The 18,637-nt window shown below is 40.7% G+C and overlaps 1 long non-coding RNA gene across 1 annotated transcript in view; it reads left to right on the forward strand.

The window, feature by feature from the left end:
• Positions 1-2,904: 2,904 nt before the first annotated feature.
• The window catches only part of LOC310912114, a 219,119-nt gene continuing 203,386 nt past the window's right edge, over positions 2,905-18,637 (forward strand). The window contains exon 1 of the long non-coding RNA XR_014590623.1: positions 2,905-3,112. This is a non-coding gene — a long non-coding RNA (uncharacterized lncRNA). The remainder of the gene's footprint in view (positions 3,113-18,637) is intronic.

The raw sequence follows: 18,637 nt of genomic DNA on the forward strand, positions 1-18,637 counted from the left end.
TGGTACAATAGATTCATCTGTAATCTAAAGTATACATAAAAGAAGAAATGTGAAATACTCCATCTTAAAGGGAAAGCATGAACATATGTTTCACAGTACACTTCTGACATGTGGTGTCTCACACTCCAGAGAGACGTTTTTTTAACATCGGATGCAGAGCTGGTGTTACAGCTATGGAGCTTCCACATGGAAGCACAGTGGAGCTTCTTTTCTAGCTATGCTCTACTGTCTTGCTCTCCTACCTTCTCCAAATTTGACAGCCAGACCTTCTCCTGCCTGTCCTCAGTGGTCTGAGATCCTAAGCACTTGCTCTGATTCTTGTCTTTAAATCTTGATCTAATCAGGTACGTGTTTCAAGTAGACAATTAGGATTGAATAGCAATTAGGAATGGATAATATGCCATTATTGTAAATCAGGATTACTAAGCATTTATGTCATTGTAATGACAATATTTGTAGAAGAAGAGACCAAACCAATGACTAGTAAGGGAAAATTAAGATTACACATAAGCCAATTGTTGGCTTTGTAACATGGCCCCTGCAGCAATCATGGGGTCCATCTGGGCTATCTCAGGAGCAGGGACAGAGCTGTGGATCTGGGAGCTGTGATATGCTCCCAGAGATGTGACATAGAAGGATTAGTTGATGCTTCCTGACTGATAGCAGATTGACTGTGCTGACTGGTGTGCTGTGGATGACTGCAGCACAGGCACCAAGTCTATTGTTTGTAATTAAAAAAAACCCCTCTGTTTCTCTTCTCTTATTTTGTTAATAGTCTGTAAATATGTCTATACATGGCCCGAGCAGATGTGAGTTTACTTCACTGATGACAGCTACAGCCTTACTTGAAGCTACATAGCCATGCTAATGAATCAGCAATGTACAGCAACAACAAGAAAAAAAATTGGTTCTCAGCAAGGCTTATTAGCTTGGGCCCACCTTTATGCAGGCATGGCTGTCTAGCCTTCATTCAGAGCTCTCTTGTTTCTAACTAACTTCAAATGTGGGCAGAATATGATAATGACAGTACACAAAATGCCATGCAGGTATAACTCAGTTCTTCATGATTTTTAGAGACATGATATTCTTTTAATACTTCAGTTTGAGAGGGGGTAATAAAGTTAAAAGGAAGCACACAGATGAACCAGCTCTCCCTGTTCAGAATGGGATTCCTCCTAGGAAAGCTCTGTGGTTTATATTTTAGGGTCCTTCATATGAGATCAATTATCCATATTCTATCACTTCTTTGGAATATGGGATGGCATTTTATGGTCATGAGATGAACTTCCCATTGCTTGCAAATAGAGAGGCTAATATGGTTCCAGGCACAGGGTACCAGGAGACAATTTTTTATGTCTAGGTGGCAATATGGGAAGAATAATAATGAAGTGTAATATACACACTAAGCTACAAGTGGCTCTAGCACAGTTTACACTGGAAAATAAGAACTACCTCCTTGGGAATAAAAAGCTTTTGTTTCTATCCACAAGGGGATAGAACCTTGCCTCTGTAAATCTTAGCTGAGGATGCTGACATAAGAGCTACCAGCCTTTACTTTTGTCTCTCATAAATAAATTAAGTCAGAAATGCAGAATGATGGTGTGAATATCTAAATTCATAGACATGAGAACTAATATTGTTCTGCATTGATTATGTTGCTTATTAATCCTTTCTGGAAGATTAAGGAACAGGCATTGTGGGTTTAAATCAATGTACTATGATGAACCTGAAGAATGTTGAAAAAAATTTTGAATTCTACTTTGGCACTATTTCATCTAAATGAATCCAAATGATTTTTTATTTAAAATCTAACTCTACTTTCTTTTCTATTTTCAATCTGTCTCATCAATGCAATTCATTTTATGTATGCTGTGGCTTTCAGGAACAATACTCTTGTAGAATTATTAAATATACCTTTGCCTCAGCAGGCTTATAAAAATTACTGAATGTTGAGTTTTTAATCTTTCCTGAGGAAAAAGGAACTGCTGATTTTCAAGCTGGGTAGTTTAGGGGTAAAAATGGCTTAGAGTGAGGTAGTATTCCAACTAGTGGAAGACCATTACAGTGTTTAGTTATCCTATACCAAATACATTTCTTTGTTTAACACGACCAAACTCTTTATCTGTATGTAAAAACAAATCAGCTGCACTGATCCCATGTGAAAGGTGTTGACTGTCGTGACAAAATAACTTCCTATGGGCTTTATGTAGTTGGTCCATATTGCACCCAGGATCATCTCATTAGGTAGCCCACAATTATTACAGCAGTCTGGGGTATTTTTTCTTTCCAAGAGTTATCCCTATAAATATTTTAGATGACATTTCATTAGGAAACAGTGCTAAGTTTTAAGCCATGATGTTCTCAAAACACCAAACCAATAAGGAAGTTGCTAGTAAAATTTTTCTAACATTCCACCTTCTCTTCCTTCTCCTTCAGCTTGTCCTTCTCCCACACCTTCTCCTTCTTCTATACCTTCTTGTTCTTCTCCATTTCTTTCTTTTCGTGACCCAAGTTTGCAGCGACAATTTGGAAGACTTTATTTGTGTATTCCAAATCATTCAGCATTTGTTGTGCAGTGTGGTGTCACCCAAGAATCTAACAAGACAGGAAAAAGGTGGCTGATAGCCTTTGGTGAAAAAGAAAATGTCAATTGGTAGATTAAATTCAGAGTGGTATGCATGAATTCTGTCACTGGCTCAACAGAAAGGAATATTCTACACAGCACTTACTTGGGTGGCAGCCTATTTGGGAAAAGAACCATAGTAAACCATTCAATCTTACTATGCATAAAGCCACAGTCACAAGGCACATTTTATTTTTGATCATTTGGCTAAAAAAAGAGGAGAGATATCCCACTGTATACCAATTAATGCTCCTACACTTTGCAGGAGATTCAGAGTTACAGTTGTCTAAAAACCTGTATTCCCACCAGTCCCACTGCTTGGATATTCAAGGAATATGGAGCTGTCTTCTTCAAACTGGCAGTTCCCCAAGAGTCAGGAGTTGGGACTCTGAATAAAAGAAACAGACTTGGATTTTTTTTTTTTTTTTTTTTTTTTTTTTTTTTTTTTTTTTTTTTTTTTTTTTTTTTTTTTTTTTTTTTTTTTTTTTGGTTATACTCATGTGTTTAGCTCATCTCTGTCATGTTTACCTCGTGCAGATTGTGGTGAAGACAGTTGCTGCTCACGTATGTGTTGCTTTTTTTCCCCCATGCACACATTGTGTGCATGGGAAGAGTTTTGGAGAGCAGGTGGGGATGACACAGCCATGTGTTACAAGTATATTCATAGATTACAGAGCCAAGAGGGAGGGCTGCAGCAGTTACTGACTTCTTGCATCATGTTCTTCTGTAGATGTGTAAAATTGTTTGAGGGGAAACATCCTATTTCAATTGAAGCATTTATTTCATTAGCTATGTCATTCAGAACCCCTCAATACCAAGGACCTCATTTCTCCTGAGATAATAAAACCCTTATGTGTTGAAGAAAGAGGGAGGTGTTGGGGTGTTGAATCATAAAAAAAAGATGCACACGACCAATGACTGGATTCCTCCCCCGGCCCATATATTTGTCCTTGAATTCTTTGTGGTCTGTGCAACTGAAAGGCTTTCCTTCAAGTTTCTTGACATTTTGCTTTAATTTTTTTCAGCTCTCTTGTAGCAGACCCCTTGCATTTTACTTGCTGTCACATTTCTTTCACCCTGTGAACTGACAATCCAGTCTTTGTTCCTGCAATGATTTGGCTTCTGCTTCTAATTTTCAGCTGTAATCCTGTTTGTTCTCTGTCTGTTTTTCAACCCGCCCCCCACCCCCCACCCCCCCCCACCCCCCCCCCCAAGCCTTGATCTTGTGTATCAGAGGAGGAAAAAATTGTTTTCTATATATATGATTTTTCAGGCAGGTTGTGGAAGAGATAAAAAGACCTTTGGTTAACTACATCACTGGTGACTTCTTCCTCTACAAAGTCTGGGAGGGAAACTGCCCCATCTGACTTTGTCACTTTTCTTTCTCTCCTGCTTTCTGTTTTCCTGAATCTGCTGACTTAAGTATTTCCCCAACAAATGTATGCTTTTCAGCAGCACCTGTTTTTTCCTCACTTGCTAGGATGGAGACCATCCTGCTTCTCAGAGTCCAATCAGCAAAACTTGTCCCTGAGTTCTCCTTCAGCTCCAGTTTTTGTGATTGTTGTGCAATCAGTATTTTGAATGAAATGGCTTCACCTTTTATTCATTTTTTTCATTTTGTTTCTTTCTCTGGCCTCATGTGGGAGTGACAAGCCTATTCAGAACCACGAAGTGATAAATTTCCATTGTTTTATCTTGCTACAGGTTGTGGAGAGCTTAAAACACATCCAAAATTAATCCTAGAAGACAGTCAAACAGTAAAGTGTGTCAAAAAGAGAAGTTTTCTTAATGAACTTTTTTCTTGCCTCTGAAGAAATACAGACGATGACTCATGTCTGACAGTTGTTTCTCTCCTAGAAGGAATTTAGAAAATATTCTGCACATCTGATATATATGTGGAAGAGCATCCCAAAATCTTTCTGCAATAGGGAGCTGGGGCCAGCCACTAGAAGGCAACATGATCTCACAAACAGCCAAAGGCAGCAGCTCTCTCAGAGCTGCTTAAGCCAAAACCTGCACTGCTGCTCAATAAAATCACTTTTTGCCACTTGTGTGTGTTGTGAGTAGGGGATCTATTAAAAACACAGGACTTTTCTTGGGCAGTGGTTGCAGCACTGCAGCATTTGAGAGGCACAGCAAGAGAAGGGACACTGGTGGCACGTAGGTGCTCAGTCTTGTTCTTTAACAGCATTTACTGTATTTATAATCAGCTGTATTTGCAATGCAATTTATTAGAAAAAAAAATCAGTTTCATGCCAATAATAGTCTCCTGATGAGACTATTGACACCTGAAGCCCTGTAGGACCATGTAAAGGGGATTTGCTGTGATAACTTGCTTTTGTGAGCTATCAGTAGCAAGTAACTTGTCCCTGTCAGAAATTTAATGCTCCCAAAGCATGGTTAATATACCCCTATGTCTGGGTGAATATACAGCTACAAAGTAGAAGTGGTGCTCCTGTTTCACCTTTTCCTTTTCATCTCTCTTCTTGCTGAGGGACCCAACAGATGGTCCTTTATATGTCAGTGTGTTAAAACTGCAGTGTAAGAAATGCCACTAAGTGTTTTCTGCCTTTTAATTTTAAATAAAACATGTAAATGGAGGACATCTTGCTCTGTGGATCAAAAGAAGAGAGTCCAATTAGCACAGCACTCTGGTCTTGGAGTGCTGCCCCAAATCAAGCCCCTTAAAGCTTCTAAAGGGATCATCTTTATTTTTGTCACTTTTTTTTGAGGGTTCTGGTGATGTATTTTCTTGCTTTTTTCTACCATTCACTTAGAATTCCACTTTCTTTGCTGTAATAATTTGGTCTCTTTCAGTGGCTCTTGTCTTATGTGTGAATGACAAGGACCTTTCTCTGCATTCAGTCATTTTTACACATGTGTGCCCCATGTGCAGCCTCCTCAGGTACCTGCCCTTGGCTGGAGGCTGGAAGAGATGCTGTGGTGTCCCTCAGTGCACATCTTCAACAGCATGAAGGGGAGGAAAGAAAAAATACCTGAGAGGAAATGTCCTTGCAGCAGGTAAGTAATTCCTTCTCCTCACTATTCCTCCTGATTTGGTAAGTTTGTGGATCCAGGCAAGTATATTTACTGTAGAATCTAATAAGATGCCAATATTTAATTGATCAGGCAAGAGAGTGATTAAATAATCATATATGGCTTTGAGAGTACCAGCTCACCTGTTACAAGTCAGGATACATAATTCTCTTATCTTGGATGGCTATACCTAACAAAAATTAGGCTTTTTGCACAGCTTCACTCCTTGGAGAATAAAAAGTCCTATCTTGTACCAAGCCTCCAGATCCTCAGAAATTACTCAGAATTGTTCTGTACTGTATCAAAGCAGTCTACAAGGCACTGACATTTGGCTATTGTGCCATAGTACCTTTTTTCATTATCCTTGAGCCTGTATGTCTGTGGGGCTCTGTGTGTCTGTGAGTGTGTGTGATGAGAATCATCCATAAACTAGAAATCTAATTAGGGAGATTTTCATGTCTCATGGCTCAGTAAAACACTCCAGAGACAAGAGCAGGGCAAACCTCTGTTGCTGAAGGACAAATCAATACTGATAGACTCTGACTAATCCCTGAGGCTGCTGTGCAGGAGGGAGGCAGGGCTCCCTGTGTGCCCACTGGCTGGCTGGGAGAGGGGTCAGGGTTTTGCTCAGGCAGGTGCAGAACCTGTTGTTTATTTAACAAGGTTGGCGTCAGCTGCTGCCACTGCTTCGGAGCAATTAAAGACTGTGTTGTTGGGTACGAGGTTGCCAGGTGCTGGCTGTCCTATATGCTATGACAAGCAGGGCAAAATTTCATGTAAACACCTGCCAGCATCCCAGGCAGACCTGAACTAATGGGCTATTATGTACCTGCCATTAAGCAGTTTGTGGGTTTAGCTGACAGCAACACGTGCACACCAGCCACAGCAGCAAGGGCTTGGAGAGATAAGATATGCCTGTGTTTCCTTGCCTCCAACAGAAGCCAGGCCGGGATGTTTGAGAAACATCAACAATCACTTCAGACTTTACCCTCTTCAATACATGGGGCCCAGTCCTTGCTTGGGGTGAATCAGTGCTGTGCTGGTGATGGCAGGAGGAAGGTGTGATGCACATTCTGAAGCCCTGGCAGGCGTCAGACCTGCCAGCCTGATGTTTCAGTATGGGGTCATTTTTCCTCATGGAACCTGGGTTTGGGTGGGCTTTCTTGCCTATACAAACATGGCATGGCAGGTTGGCCCTTCAGCTGATTCTCAAGCATGAACATGATCTCTGCTCCATTAACTGAGAGTGGTGCAATTAGTGTCAGTAGGCACATATTTCCCCCTGAAAAGAACAGATGCTGCTACTGAAAAAAAAAATCATGTCTTTGAAATATTTAAAAACATATCTTACGATGATTAATTCACTTCTCCAAATGCATGTGATGCATTGTGCTTCTGTTATTTCAGTGTATGAATACCCAGGTATCCGGCTGCTGTTGTCCTCTGAGAGCATAACTCAGGAAAGGAGGCCAAAAATGGTTACAGGTTGCATCTTTGAGGTGATGCAGCCAGAAATCAGAAATAGTCTCTCAGAGCTCCTGTGCAGAGTTCTGTGGCTAATGGCCCTCAAGGGACCATTGACCAGGCAGAAATGGCTGAATGACAAGTAGGGATGTAGCCCCTGCTCTCCCATCCTGAGTGATGTTGAAGGAGCAGACAGGAGGGCTGGCTCTGGGACAGAGGCTTTTCCACCTGGGAAGAAGGTTCTGCAGCTTACAGACCTACAAGTGATAGCAGTCGTAACAGGAGGAGGGGGAACCAGTACATTTTCAATTTATTGCCATAAATTAGACCATCAAAGTTTATTTTTCCTTTGTGCTTTAGCATGAAAATGGGTGCTCTGCTTCATGAAGTTTGAGAGTCAATGGATTGCTATTCAGAATTTTGTTTTGTTTCAAAAGGAAAAGCTTACTCAGAAAGTAGTTCTGGCAACAGTTGCTAAAATCACTGACCTTGCTGAATTAAGGAGTCCAGCAGCAATGACAGAAACAAATCCCCCCCTCCCGTAAACCCCATCCAACCACTCCTGTTCCCAACTCTGTTTGCACTCTGTGTCCTCTTCCATGTTCAGTGAAACAGACTGTGTGCACATGGGCAGGTAACTGTGCCTTTTGGACTGATCACTGAACGATAGAAACTCACAGATTTAAAAGATAATGGTACAGATTTCTTTTATGTTGCAAACAAGACAATCCTGGTAATATTAGTAGATTAGTGACCCAGGAGTACCTTGTCAATGTTCTGTCCTGGGAAAGTGAATGTAATCCAAACTCAGTTTCTGTGCACTGTGCATGATTGCAACAGCAATTACTATATATGCATTTTTCTTCCTTATTAAAAGGAAAACCTGCAGTCTCTTGCCCCCTGCAGTTTTTAGTGAATATTGTACATAAATGATTTATTCTTTTCTTTTAGAGAGGGCTTTGCTCTGCATGGCATCTGTCATCTGGGATTTCCCCCTCCCCCTCTTGCAGAAATGTAGCTGGAAGCTGTTTGACTCAATCTGAGAACGAGTCAAAAGTTGGTTGTATTAAATCCATCAATCTTCAACTACTCTAACATTCTCTTTCATCTGGTGAGGACCTTCATTAATATGCACCATTTGTGATTAAGGTAGCACTTGCAGGACCATCACAGGATTATGTGAAGATTACTACACATTTCCATGAAATTCAGATTTCTAGAGTTTAAAAAAGAATATTTAAAACCTTAAAAAGTTTTTTTTAATCACTTTTTAATTATTGATCAAGAGAAGTCACACCTCTAATTGCTCTCTAACACATGATCTCTTCATTTGTTGTATATTGGAGATAAGCAGTGAGACAGGATTTCACCTGAAGGATGTGTTGTCCAACACCTAAATTAAGATGGATCAAGAAAGTTAACCTATAAAACGTCTTGACTCAGTGGAATATCGGGATCCATTTCTGGTAGCTCTTCTTCAGGGGCAAAATAAGTATGTTACATTAAGTACCGCATAGTAGTAACTGCTGTTAGCAAATGCTGTGTATCATGACTTTTACTTTTTATCTTTAAACAAAGTTCAAAGTAGCATTCTGAAATAGAGCCGTCAGGTGAACTCCTGTGAAAAGGCCAAGGAAATGCAGTTGCTGGCATGAGATAAAAGACAAAAATGGAAAGGGTAACAGGACAGAAAACTTTGGAAGTAGATGATTGTATCAAAGCAAAGCATGACAGAGGTCGATGGGGAAGAAGATTAAAGTAGAATAGGAAAAGTGATCAAAGGATGTCTTGAGTGAAAGCTGTTGGAGGGTAAACTAGATGTTGCTGAGAGGGAAATGTTTGCATCAGTAAATGGGAGCTTATGGCTACAGCTGCACTTTTCAGACCACATGGATCACTTGGAACTGGGAATTACTTTCTCTCTCCTTAACCACAAACTCCTGCACTTCTGCAAAGAATAATTTATGGGGAAATTCCATAATTTTTCTAAAGCTAGTACAATTTACATATCACATTTGCATTTTATGACTTATTTGCATACCAATCCCACTTAGTTGCTCCTCCTGCATTTAAAATTTTCAAATATGTTACATCTATAAGCAAATATTGAACATGTAGTAAAAACTACTAAAATCACCATTTAATCATTGGAACATGTACTATTTGTTCATGGCAGGAATGTTCAGTAGCAAAGGCTTGCAGGATGTGCAGAAATAATATTGGCATCAGGAAAAGCTTTCACAGTGAAAACTATGTACTGGTTTTATGGTCTTCAAAAAGTGTGTTGGCAGTGGTTAATGGTTGTTGTGGAGATTGTTGGGAGGAGACATCATGAGGCCTTCAGCTTCAGAAGATACTGGCCGGGGGCACTGAGGGGACAGAGAAGTAAGCAGGTGTAAGAAACTGTTTTCTGCAGCAAAAGAGTGTTCCAGTCTTGAAGGAGAACCGTGGAGTAGGGTGATGTAGACTTATTTCTTTGTCTAAGTATAATGACTAGCCCAAGGAGGGGATTTCTGTGTGGAGAGGTCTGCCACTGGCCTGAGGGGTAGAAGGGCCCCCAGGGAGCTCTACCGAAAAGGTGGGAATCCATCAAGAATTGTGACACATACCAATTTTGTATTGGTGGTGGTAGAAGAACTGTGTATTTGAATTAATTTTGTAATTGAAATCTTGCAGTACTGCTGAAAGCAGTATTGACTCTTGGGGCTGCTGCCTGCCTCAGAAAAGAGAGCAGGTTGTTGAATGGAAGAAACATGGTTGTCTCAAGTGAGACTGGGGAGCTCCTCCATGAATTGTGCTATTTCACACTTGGAACTGGGCACATGATAGCAAAGGATGCTCTGATGAAAAATGAAGAAAGAGACCTTCACTCTTTTACTTCATCACCTCTCATGAACCTTCCCTTCCCCTGTCTTCTCTGGCAGTTGCTCTCATCTGTTTCACCTCCTCTGTTGTGCCTATCTCAGGTTTCACACACAAAGCCTGAGCTTCTTCAATATAGTGATAAGAGAGTGGAGTAACAAGGGATTTGAAGAAGAGACATACAAGCCAGGGAAAAAAAAAAATCTTCAATTGAAGAAGGAGTGCCATATTGTTTGTCTTGTGTAGTGTTCTTGTTCAATGAAATTATCTCTACAGTCCATAATTAATTCCCTTTTCTTGCAATTACATCAATTAGCATATAACACAGATAAATTGAAGAGGCAGTATTTTGCCTCCAGCAGCCAGCAGTGCAATACGTTAAGCCATCGAATCATCTATGGTGCTGCAGAACATTTCTCCCTTTGAAAAAAAAATTGCTCACCATTAAAGCACTAGCAAAGAAAAATGATCCAGAAGTTTATGGCAAAGAGGCAGTGCTTCAAATGTACATTTTATGCTGCTAAAGAGAGCCACAGCACTGTGACCAAAATCCCATTAAATGGAACACTTTCTATTTAAATCTTCCCATGACATGATCCTGGTATTACTGCACTGGGGAGGCACATAACTGTCAGGCTTAAAGGCTGCTCTTCTCTCCTTCCTTGAAGGGCTCTGCAGACTCAGGCAGTCACTTCCAGTTCAGGATGCCAGGCTAAGTGCCAAACTTCAGCACAGACCAACGCCTCACCTCTGACTGTCACTGAGCCCCTTGGCTTGTGTATCTTACCCAGAGAGGCATCAGCAACTTTAGTGCCCAGGTGGGAAAGCTCAAGGCTTCTCAAGGAAAACTGTGATGGTGTTACCCCTTCCCTGGGCCATCAGCTTTGCTGTGTCCCTCATGGGATGCGGAACTCCATGTGTTATTTGTGGGTGCCTGTTATGGATAGAGTGATGCACTTCTCTCATGAGAAAGAAGTAGCAATTTTTTAATTGATATAAACCAGCAATTTAATAAAGTTTGATAGCAATTTCAACAGTGGCTTAACAAGATTTGTTGGCAAGGTACACTTGTTTTTTTACTGCATGGAGGGCAGGGCCACACAAAACTATCAGGGAGAGCCTCCCATTGAGTCATGAGGTCCAAAAAAGACCCCCCTTTTATTCTAAATTGGATGATAACAGGATGATAACTCATAGTTATCCCTTGGGCAGACATGCAGGAAATAAAGGCCATCTTTTGGGAGATGGGAGAGCACATCCTCACAGTGCCTTGCCTGTCTTTTTCCACTGGTGGATAGGCCTCTGGCAGTGTTAACCTGGTCAGCACTGAATGGAGAGCAATGACTCAAACTAGAAGTTTTGGTTGTTGTTTTTGAATCACCCTTCAGGCATTCAAGGCATGCTGTGGTTTCTGACCTGCACAGAGAAGAGTTTCTCATCATGGAGGACAGCAAAGTGTTCTGTAAGTGTCTGGCATTATCTGAGATGTCACACTTAACTTTTTGTCAAGGGGCTGGTCCCAACATCATGGATACACTTAATGCTGGATTACATTAAGCACTTGTTAAATTCAGTAATCCCAAGTGCAGTGTATATAGAGTGGAGTACAGGAGCTAGTTCAGAGGAAAAAAATGCTTAAATGAATCTTCATAGATTGTCATTGTAAACTCTCCAAATACTGGTATGTTACACAATACTATAACAAAACAAAAGAAAAACCACCATAAATGATAAACTAAAGTCTCAGAAATGTACTTGGTCCACTGACAGGCTAAAATATGCCTTCTTTTTTATCATTCTGTATTGGAAAGTCATCCTTCTTTTGCTCCCAGTTCAAGAGCTTTAGTGTAATCATCATTTCTACTGTGTAGAAAGCTATAGCTATATTTTCATATTTACCTAGTTTTTAAAGTACATAGAAAACCCATCAGATTTGGGATTCCTCATAAAAACAACTAGAAACAGCCAGTAGATCAACTGGATTGTTGTTTTGGTTAGTATGTTAGGTTTGGTTTTCATGTCTTGTACCTAGATATTGAATTTTTCTTTTTATCATGGCTTGATCAGTTTCCTTAGCCTTGGTTTTCTTCCTTCATCTCAGAATATTAGCAATACTGAAACAGGGAATTGCTTCCTGGCAACTCTTCAGTGTCTGTCTAGCTAAAATGATTTTATGCCTTCCTTGCAGTTCATAGTGGGCATGGCCTCAGAAAGGACACAAAGATCTGAACATCAGGTAAGTTCTACCTCCAGGATATTTCCCACATCAGTCCTTAGCAACACTGGGAAATGCAGAAGTCTGAATTAATGTTCATCTCTTCTTTGGGTCAACAAGACCCCAACATCCTTCTTAATGCTCACTATGTGAGAGTTAAACTCTGCTAACCACCCCCTCAACCCCACAATCCCAAATAAGCTAAGAGAGATAATATATTCAAAGAGGTAGGCAGGTTAAAATATGGTGTCTGTCAAGTAACTGAGCCCATATTTTGTTGCAAATATTTTTTAATAATTTTCCTGGCCAGTATGACTACTTATCAAAACTCTCTTTTGTTTAAGTAAGGACTTGCTGCCTCACAGCCTGTCTGCTTGGTCCTGCAGTGCAGCCATTTAGCTGAATGTATGACACAACAGTAATTACTGTGCCAAACCCAACCAGCTGCTGTTAAAAAAAGAACCCCCCCTAAAATCTAAGAAATAAAACCACTGGATTGTGCCTAGCAATGCAGAATTAGACGGTGGAGGATGGGGAAGCTTTATTTGAGCATTAATGATCAGCAAAGTAGCAGGGACACTGGAAATGAATGGCAGAGTAAGTAGCATGTTGAAGAAATGTCTCCTCCAAGTTTATTCCATTGTAAGACCCCTTCTCAGTGTAGGGTGTTGCCACAGTGTAAGGCACACAGAGAGCCAAACACTCACTTGGAGTGAACAAAGGTCTGTCTCCCGCTGTTGCTTAATGCTGTAACTTTTATTAGCAGCAAGTGACAGCAGTTTAGCCTCCCTTCCTTTTTGTAGTTGATTACACTCTTAAGCCGATTGACTGCGGTGACTAAAGGCAGCTGTTGATCCACACTCTTTCCTTGTACACACACAAAGGCACACGAAGTAAAGAAACACCAGATTTCATGTGTTCAGGATAGGCTTAAGGTTTTCATTGTCTGAACAGAGGTGAAAAATTGGTTGCTGTATCAGGAACCTGGGATCCCTAAAGGTAGAGTTTCCACATGCCTAGCAAAAGCAGTTGGGGATGCTCTGACTTTGGGAGCACAGAATTGAGCCTCCTCCTGAATTCCCTTCCTTCTTGCCCTAGAAATGGGGGAAAGGGAGAGAAAGGGGACTACAATAATAGTATGTATTTGGTTGGATTTGGGCTACTAAGTAATCAACTTGGGAAAACCCTGACAGAAAAAGAGAGGATTAATGAATCAAGTATAAATGCAGCCTACACAGTCTTTACACAGAGTTAGATGTAAATGTGTAAATGGAATTAGTTTCCCTTTTTTTGTTGGTTTTCCTTTTCCTTTTTTTCTTTTCTTTTATTTTTTTTCTTTTTCTTTTTCTTCCCCCCCCCCCCCCCCCCCCCATGTTTGTTTATACTTAGATTTGTTTCCATGCCTAAATCAAGGCAGGTGTTTTGCTCCATGCTCAGAAGACCTTCAGGACATCCAAAGTGGCAGCTGTCTTTTCTGGTAAGGCTGAGGGGTGCAATGCCAGCACATGGGGATGTGCATGGTGTTGAAGGAGCAGTTCACTGAACTTGCAAGCCAACCTTTGAGGTTGTAAATAGCACTACTCTGGGGAATGGTATTGGGAAAAGATTCCTCATAACCGCAAAACAGCTGATAAGCTGGCTCTTTGAGAGGTACTGCCTTTTAACTAACTCGTCTGTGTGAACCGGCACAAAATTTTACCCAGGAGGAAAGATGACAGTAGAAGTGGAGTTGCAGTTATAATTAGCCAATTAAGCTTTTTTTTTTTTTGAGGAAAAACATGTCTTAGGTATCACCTTATCTGCTGTAAATTAATGGAAAAAAACCCAATCTCTTTCTACAAGGATTTAGGTGACAAATTTCCCACTTCAGCCTCTGTTGGCTGCAATGCACAGTAAATACATCAGTTATAGGTCTCAGGAGAGGTTGATCTAACAAGAAGGCTCCTTCTGCTGTCTTATCTCAGGTGAGAGGTAATTTACTGTTTAAAGGAGCATCCAAGAGCAAGGCTTGATTTGCAAAAAGAAAATACAAGTGAAGAAAGTTGTAGGTATGTTTTTGTCTTGTGCACAAACTAGTGAGGCAATGTGGCTGTAGCAAAAAGGGATCTAACCAAAAAGCTCAGATCTGCACTTTCTTCCCTGACAAAGCTGTGGGGTATCTGCTTAGGAGCCTTTCTAGATAATGCAAAAATACACCAAAAATTCTCCCAGGTGAAATCCAACTGAACGTTTCCAAGATACAACTGCAGCTTTTAAAGGGATAGTCATGCGAAAAAAATACTTTGATATCTCAAAATGAAGTTTTCAAAAATTATTAAAGCAAAAGGTACTTTTTCCACTGGGAACCTGTGCCATCTCTTTTAGTGCTTTGAAAACTACAATAGGGAAAAAGTTCCTTTTGTGTGCTAAGAACAAATAAGAAATGCTGGTATCTTTACTACCTTTTGCTCCTCCCTCTCTCTCCATACAGCTAAGCTCTCATTCATATTTGAGTGACATAAAATGATTTATGAAATATTGGCCAGACATACAGCTTGCAAGCTGATAGAAAAGCTTCTTGATTCTGCTTTGTGCAGTGTGAAAATGGATTTATGCACAGTGGAAGAACTTAACAGGGATGACAATTTGGTAAGAGACATTGTTCTGGTAATTTATTTAGAGGAGAAAACCTAGACTGGATCTCAAAAGCTTGAGTAGAGCTAGATAATAGCTTACTGGTAAACCATATCCTGAGACATGAAAGCACTGCTGGTGTGCTGTCAAATAGGGAAAGCCTATTCAATAATGAAACAGGACACACCAGGGAAGCAGGTGACTTTACAGGTGGTAATAGAAATACAAGCGTGGGTCTGAGCTGGAAAGGTCACAGTCCAATGGAGTTAGCACCGAGGATGGAAAGATTCTGCTTTTTGTGAAGATGGCAGGAAGTTGCTTGGTTTAGAAACACCTTGGAAAATTTTGCCCCCTTTGATGGAGTGATATGGTAAAATAAGTTTTTTAAATTTCAAGCCACAAGTACCTGATTATAGTTTCTACAAATCTGTTTTGTGTGTGGATGAGACAGATTCTTTAAGGTGAGAAGGTGTGTAAGTCACAAACCCCCCTGATGATGATAACCATATAGAAAGATTAAAAGCGTGGTTCTACTGCTTCTCTTCACATCACCTTCAATCCACCCCTGGTGTCTTCAGAAAACTCCATCAACTGTTATATTACCTCAAATGAAAGAAACTTGGGCTTAACTTCAGCAGCCCTTATAGGATATGACTGTGCAAGCTGCTTGTCCATGATGAGCTTTCAAAAGCCTTGGGCTAAATCAGCAGCTCTACATTTCAGGTAGGGGTGGTGTCATTTACACAATCCCTTCAGCCAAAGCTAAAATGAAGTGGCCTATCTGGACTCCAGGGCACAGGAGCCAAGGATGCCACACCACCCTGGGCCACACTGATCCAGGCTGCAGTTGCCCCTTGCAGACACTGCTTTGTCTGAACACACCCCCTCCTACTGCAAGATGCAGTGATTGTGCTGCCCATGTGAGTGGGCATACATCAGTAATCACTCCAATGGGAAACAAAATCCCATTCTTGGCAGATGCATCTATTCCATCATTCAGAAGGAGCTGCATCTATTTATTTTGGTTATCTCTACCAGTAGGTGTCATGATACAGCAACCTGTGAAAATTCTTGGTGGAACGGGAGATAAAGTGGTTAAATAAAAGCTAATAATTACAGAATTTTATTTAAATCATTGGATGCCAGTAGTTAAAAGGGTGGTTAATTTTTCTAGATGCTGCCACACAGACATTACTCTCCTTGTTTTGGATGTGCTGCAAATGAAAACCTCTGTCATTGCCCCCAAAAGTTCTTTTTGTTGCCTGTGGAATACACCAGTTTCTCTCATTCCAAGAATGGTACCTGCCCTTCAGTGGGACACACTAATAATGGGGTGGGTAAGAGACTGACGAGTGACATTCTCTAAAGAAATTAATGATAACCTCTCCTTTGAAGAAAGACATTCAAAACGAATGCCTCACACATTTGCTATGTCTAAGAGCAGTCCATTTAGATATTTTTGTCACACACATCAAAGCACAACTCTCAGCCATGTCCATTTTTGTGATGGCTCTGGTTTCATCCTTCTGGGAAAAAAAAAAAAAAAAAAAGGCTGTCTACTCTGGGAAATCAATTAAAAGGAACTGTGATATGCCAGATAATCAATCAGGTATCTGTGCTAACGAGGATCACATCCATTCAGAACTGCTGCAAATTACAGTGTGACATGAGTTTTCTCTCACCTTGCCAACAGCAAGCCTGGTACTAATGCCAGACCGTGTTTAGTTTTCAAGCTTTTGCCTGCACAGGCATGCTGCATTTTAAGAGTAAGGTAGTAGTGTTTTAAAGTTTGATCTGATTGCTGGCCTGTTGACTTCTCCTGAACACTTCTCCTGGTCCCAGTGAAGGCATGTTAAATTTTTGAGGTTTTTTGATTGGTTGGTTAGGTTTGGGGTTTTTTTAGTTTATTTATCTTAGCCCTTTAAATGTTGCAGAAAACCCCCAAACCCACCCCCATCACATCACACAAAAGCACCTGTTGCTATTCAGTGAGAGAATAAAAAGTGAAGTTCAAGGTCTTATTAGAAATGTCTAAACTTTTCTTTGTCTACCTTTGCTTCATGTTCTCAGCAAAGTTATTACTCTAAGCTTCAGAGATCATATAAATCTATTCTGGGTGTTTTTAATGATTTTTGCAATCCATATTTTTAAGCTACTCTTCTGTTTTTAAGACATTTATGTTTACAATTGAATTTCTAGATTCTTAAAGGGTTATTATGAAAAAGTAAATGGAGGCTCATTAAAAGGATTCCTCAGCACAGATGGAAGCAAAACGTATTTAAGAATATGTACTTCATTTTAGTGAAAACTCCAATTCTACAAATTCAGTAAAGAGGGAGTGTAAGGACAAACACAGCACGGAGGTTAGGAAGGTACCATAGTACAGGGTTAACCACAAGCAGCCTGTGAGTGACTTCTAGTCAGGCAAGACTTGATGGAAGTTTTTAGTCAGAGTCACCAACACCCACAGAGAAACCCTTCTGGATCTCTGACCTGGAGGGGCTGATCACCCAAATCTTACTTGAGCGTTGGCTGATAAGCACTGCCATCTGCAGAACAGAACCAAAACTTCTTAATTGGTAAAACAACCTCTCTGACAAGTGTGGGTTTTACACAGCACACCTCCAGCATGTCATACTGTCACTCTTGAAGGAAATGAGACAAGATCACTACATTATTTTGGTATCTCAAAATACTTTGGGAAGAAGTCTGGTCTCTGTTGAATTCAACAACAGTGAAATATTCATGAAGCAAAGCTACCACTGTGAGCCTGCTTGTCACAACTAGCCCACTTCAGAGTGGTTTACCATTTCTTAGCATTCAAGCTGAATCTACTACTTGGCAACTAAATTTTACAAGTGAACATACAAAATTAGCTAGGAGGTTTCAGTGGATGAACACAGAGTCTGTTGCACCCAAACCAAATGTTCATGCTTTTTTGAATTGGAGGAGTCTCAATCAGTAATGAATGAGCTTTTTACCTTCATCCTAGAGCTGTAGGCTGTAAGAAAGCAACTTATGGTCAGAGTACTTGGTGCAAGCCTCCCAGCTCAGCTGTGATTGCTGGAAGAGGTATTAAAATTAAAGATGTGTTATCAAGTGTCCTGCTCTTGGCTGGGGTACAATTAAATTTCTTCCATAGCTTGTGCAGTGCTGTGGTTGGATTTAGAAAGAGAACAGTGTTGATAACACACACACTGGTGTTCGAGTTGTTGCTCTGTAGTGGCCAGGGATCCTTCAGCCTTTAATCCCAGCCCATCAGGGAGAAGGTTGGGCGGCACAAGAAGCAGGACAGCTGTCCCCAGCAGGCCAGGAGGGGTAACATACACCATATGGCTCTGTATATAACCTGAGGGAGGGAAAAGAGGGACAGCTGGCCAGGACCACTCAGGAACTGACTGGGTGGTAGGCAATTGCACCCTCTTTGTGACGTTTGCCAAATCCTGAAGCTATGACTGAGGTGAATGCCACTCATTTCTATAAGGCTTTTCAAAAGTCTTAGCCTGAGATCTGCTCTCTATTCAAAGGATTCCATTCCTTTTTCCATTCAAGGGTGGCCCCAATAACTTTTATTCACAGCCTGGGACGAGATCTCCAGAATTTGTAGGTAGCTGTTTCTGATAGTTCATGAATATATACTTAAAGAACAAATAATGTGCCCTCTCAAAATGTGTCAAGTTGAGTCTTGACTCAGATAACTTCAGACAAACAGATCTGGGTCTGCAGAGTCCTTTCAGGGCTGGTGCTCATCCAGGCACCCAATGCCCACTGATTTCTGTCAGCATATTTTGCCATTCACACTGTATTACCATAACAATGACATC

The sequence above is a fragment of the Zosterops lateralis genome (genome assembly GCF_965231275.1).
Source record: "Zosterops lateralis genome assembly, chromosome: 1".
In the NCBI taxonomy this organism is placed as follows: domain Eukaryota; kingdom Metazoa; phylum Chordata; class Aves; order Passeriformes; family Zosteropidae; genus Zosterops; species Zosterops lateralis.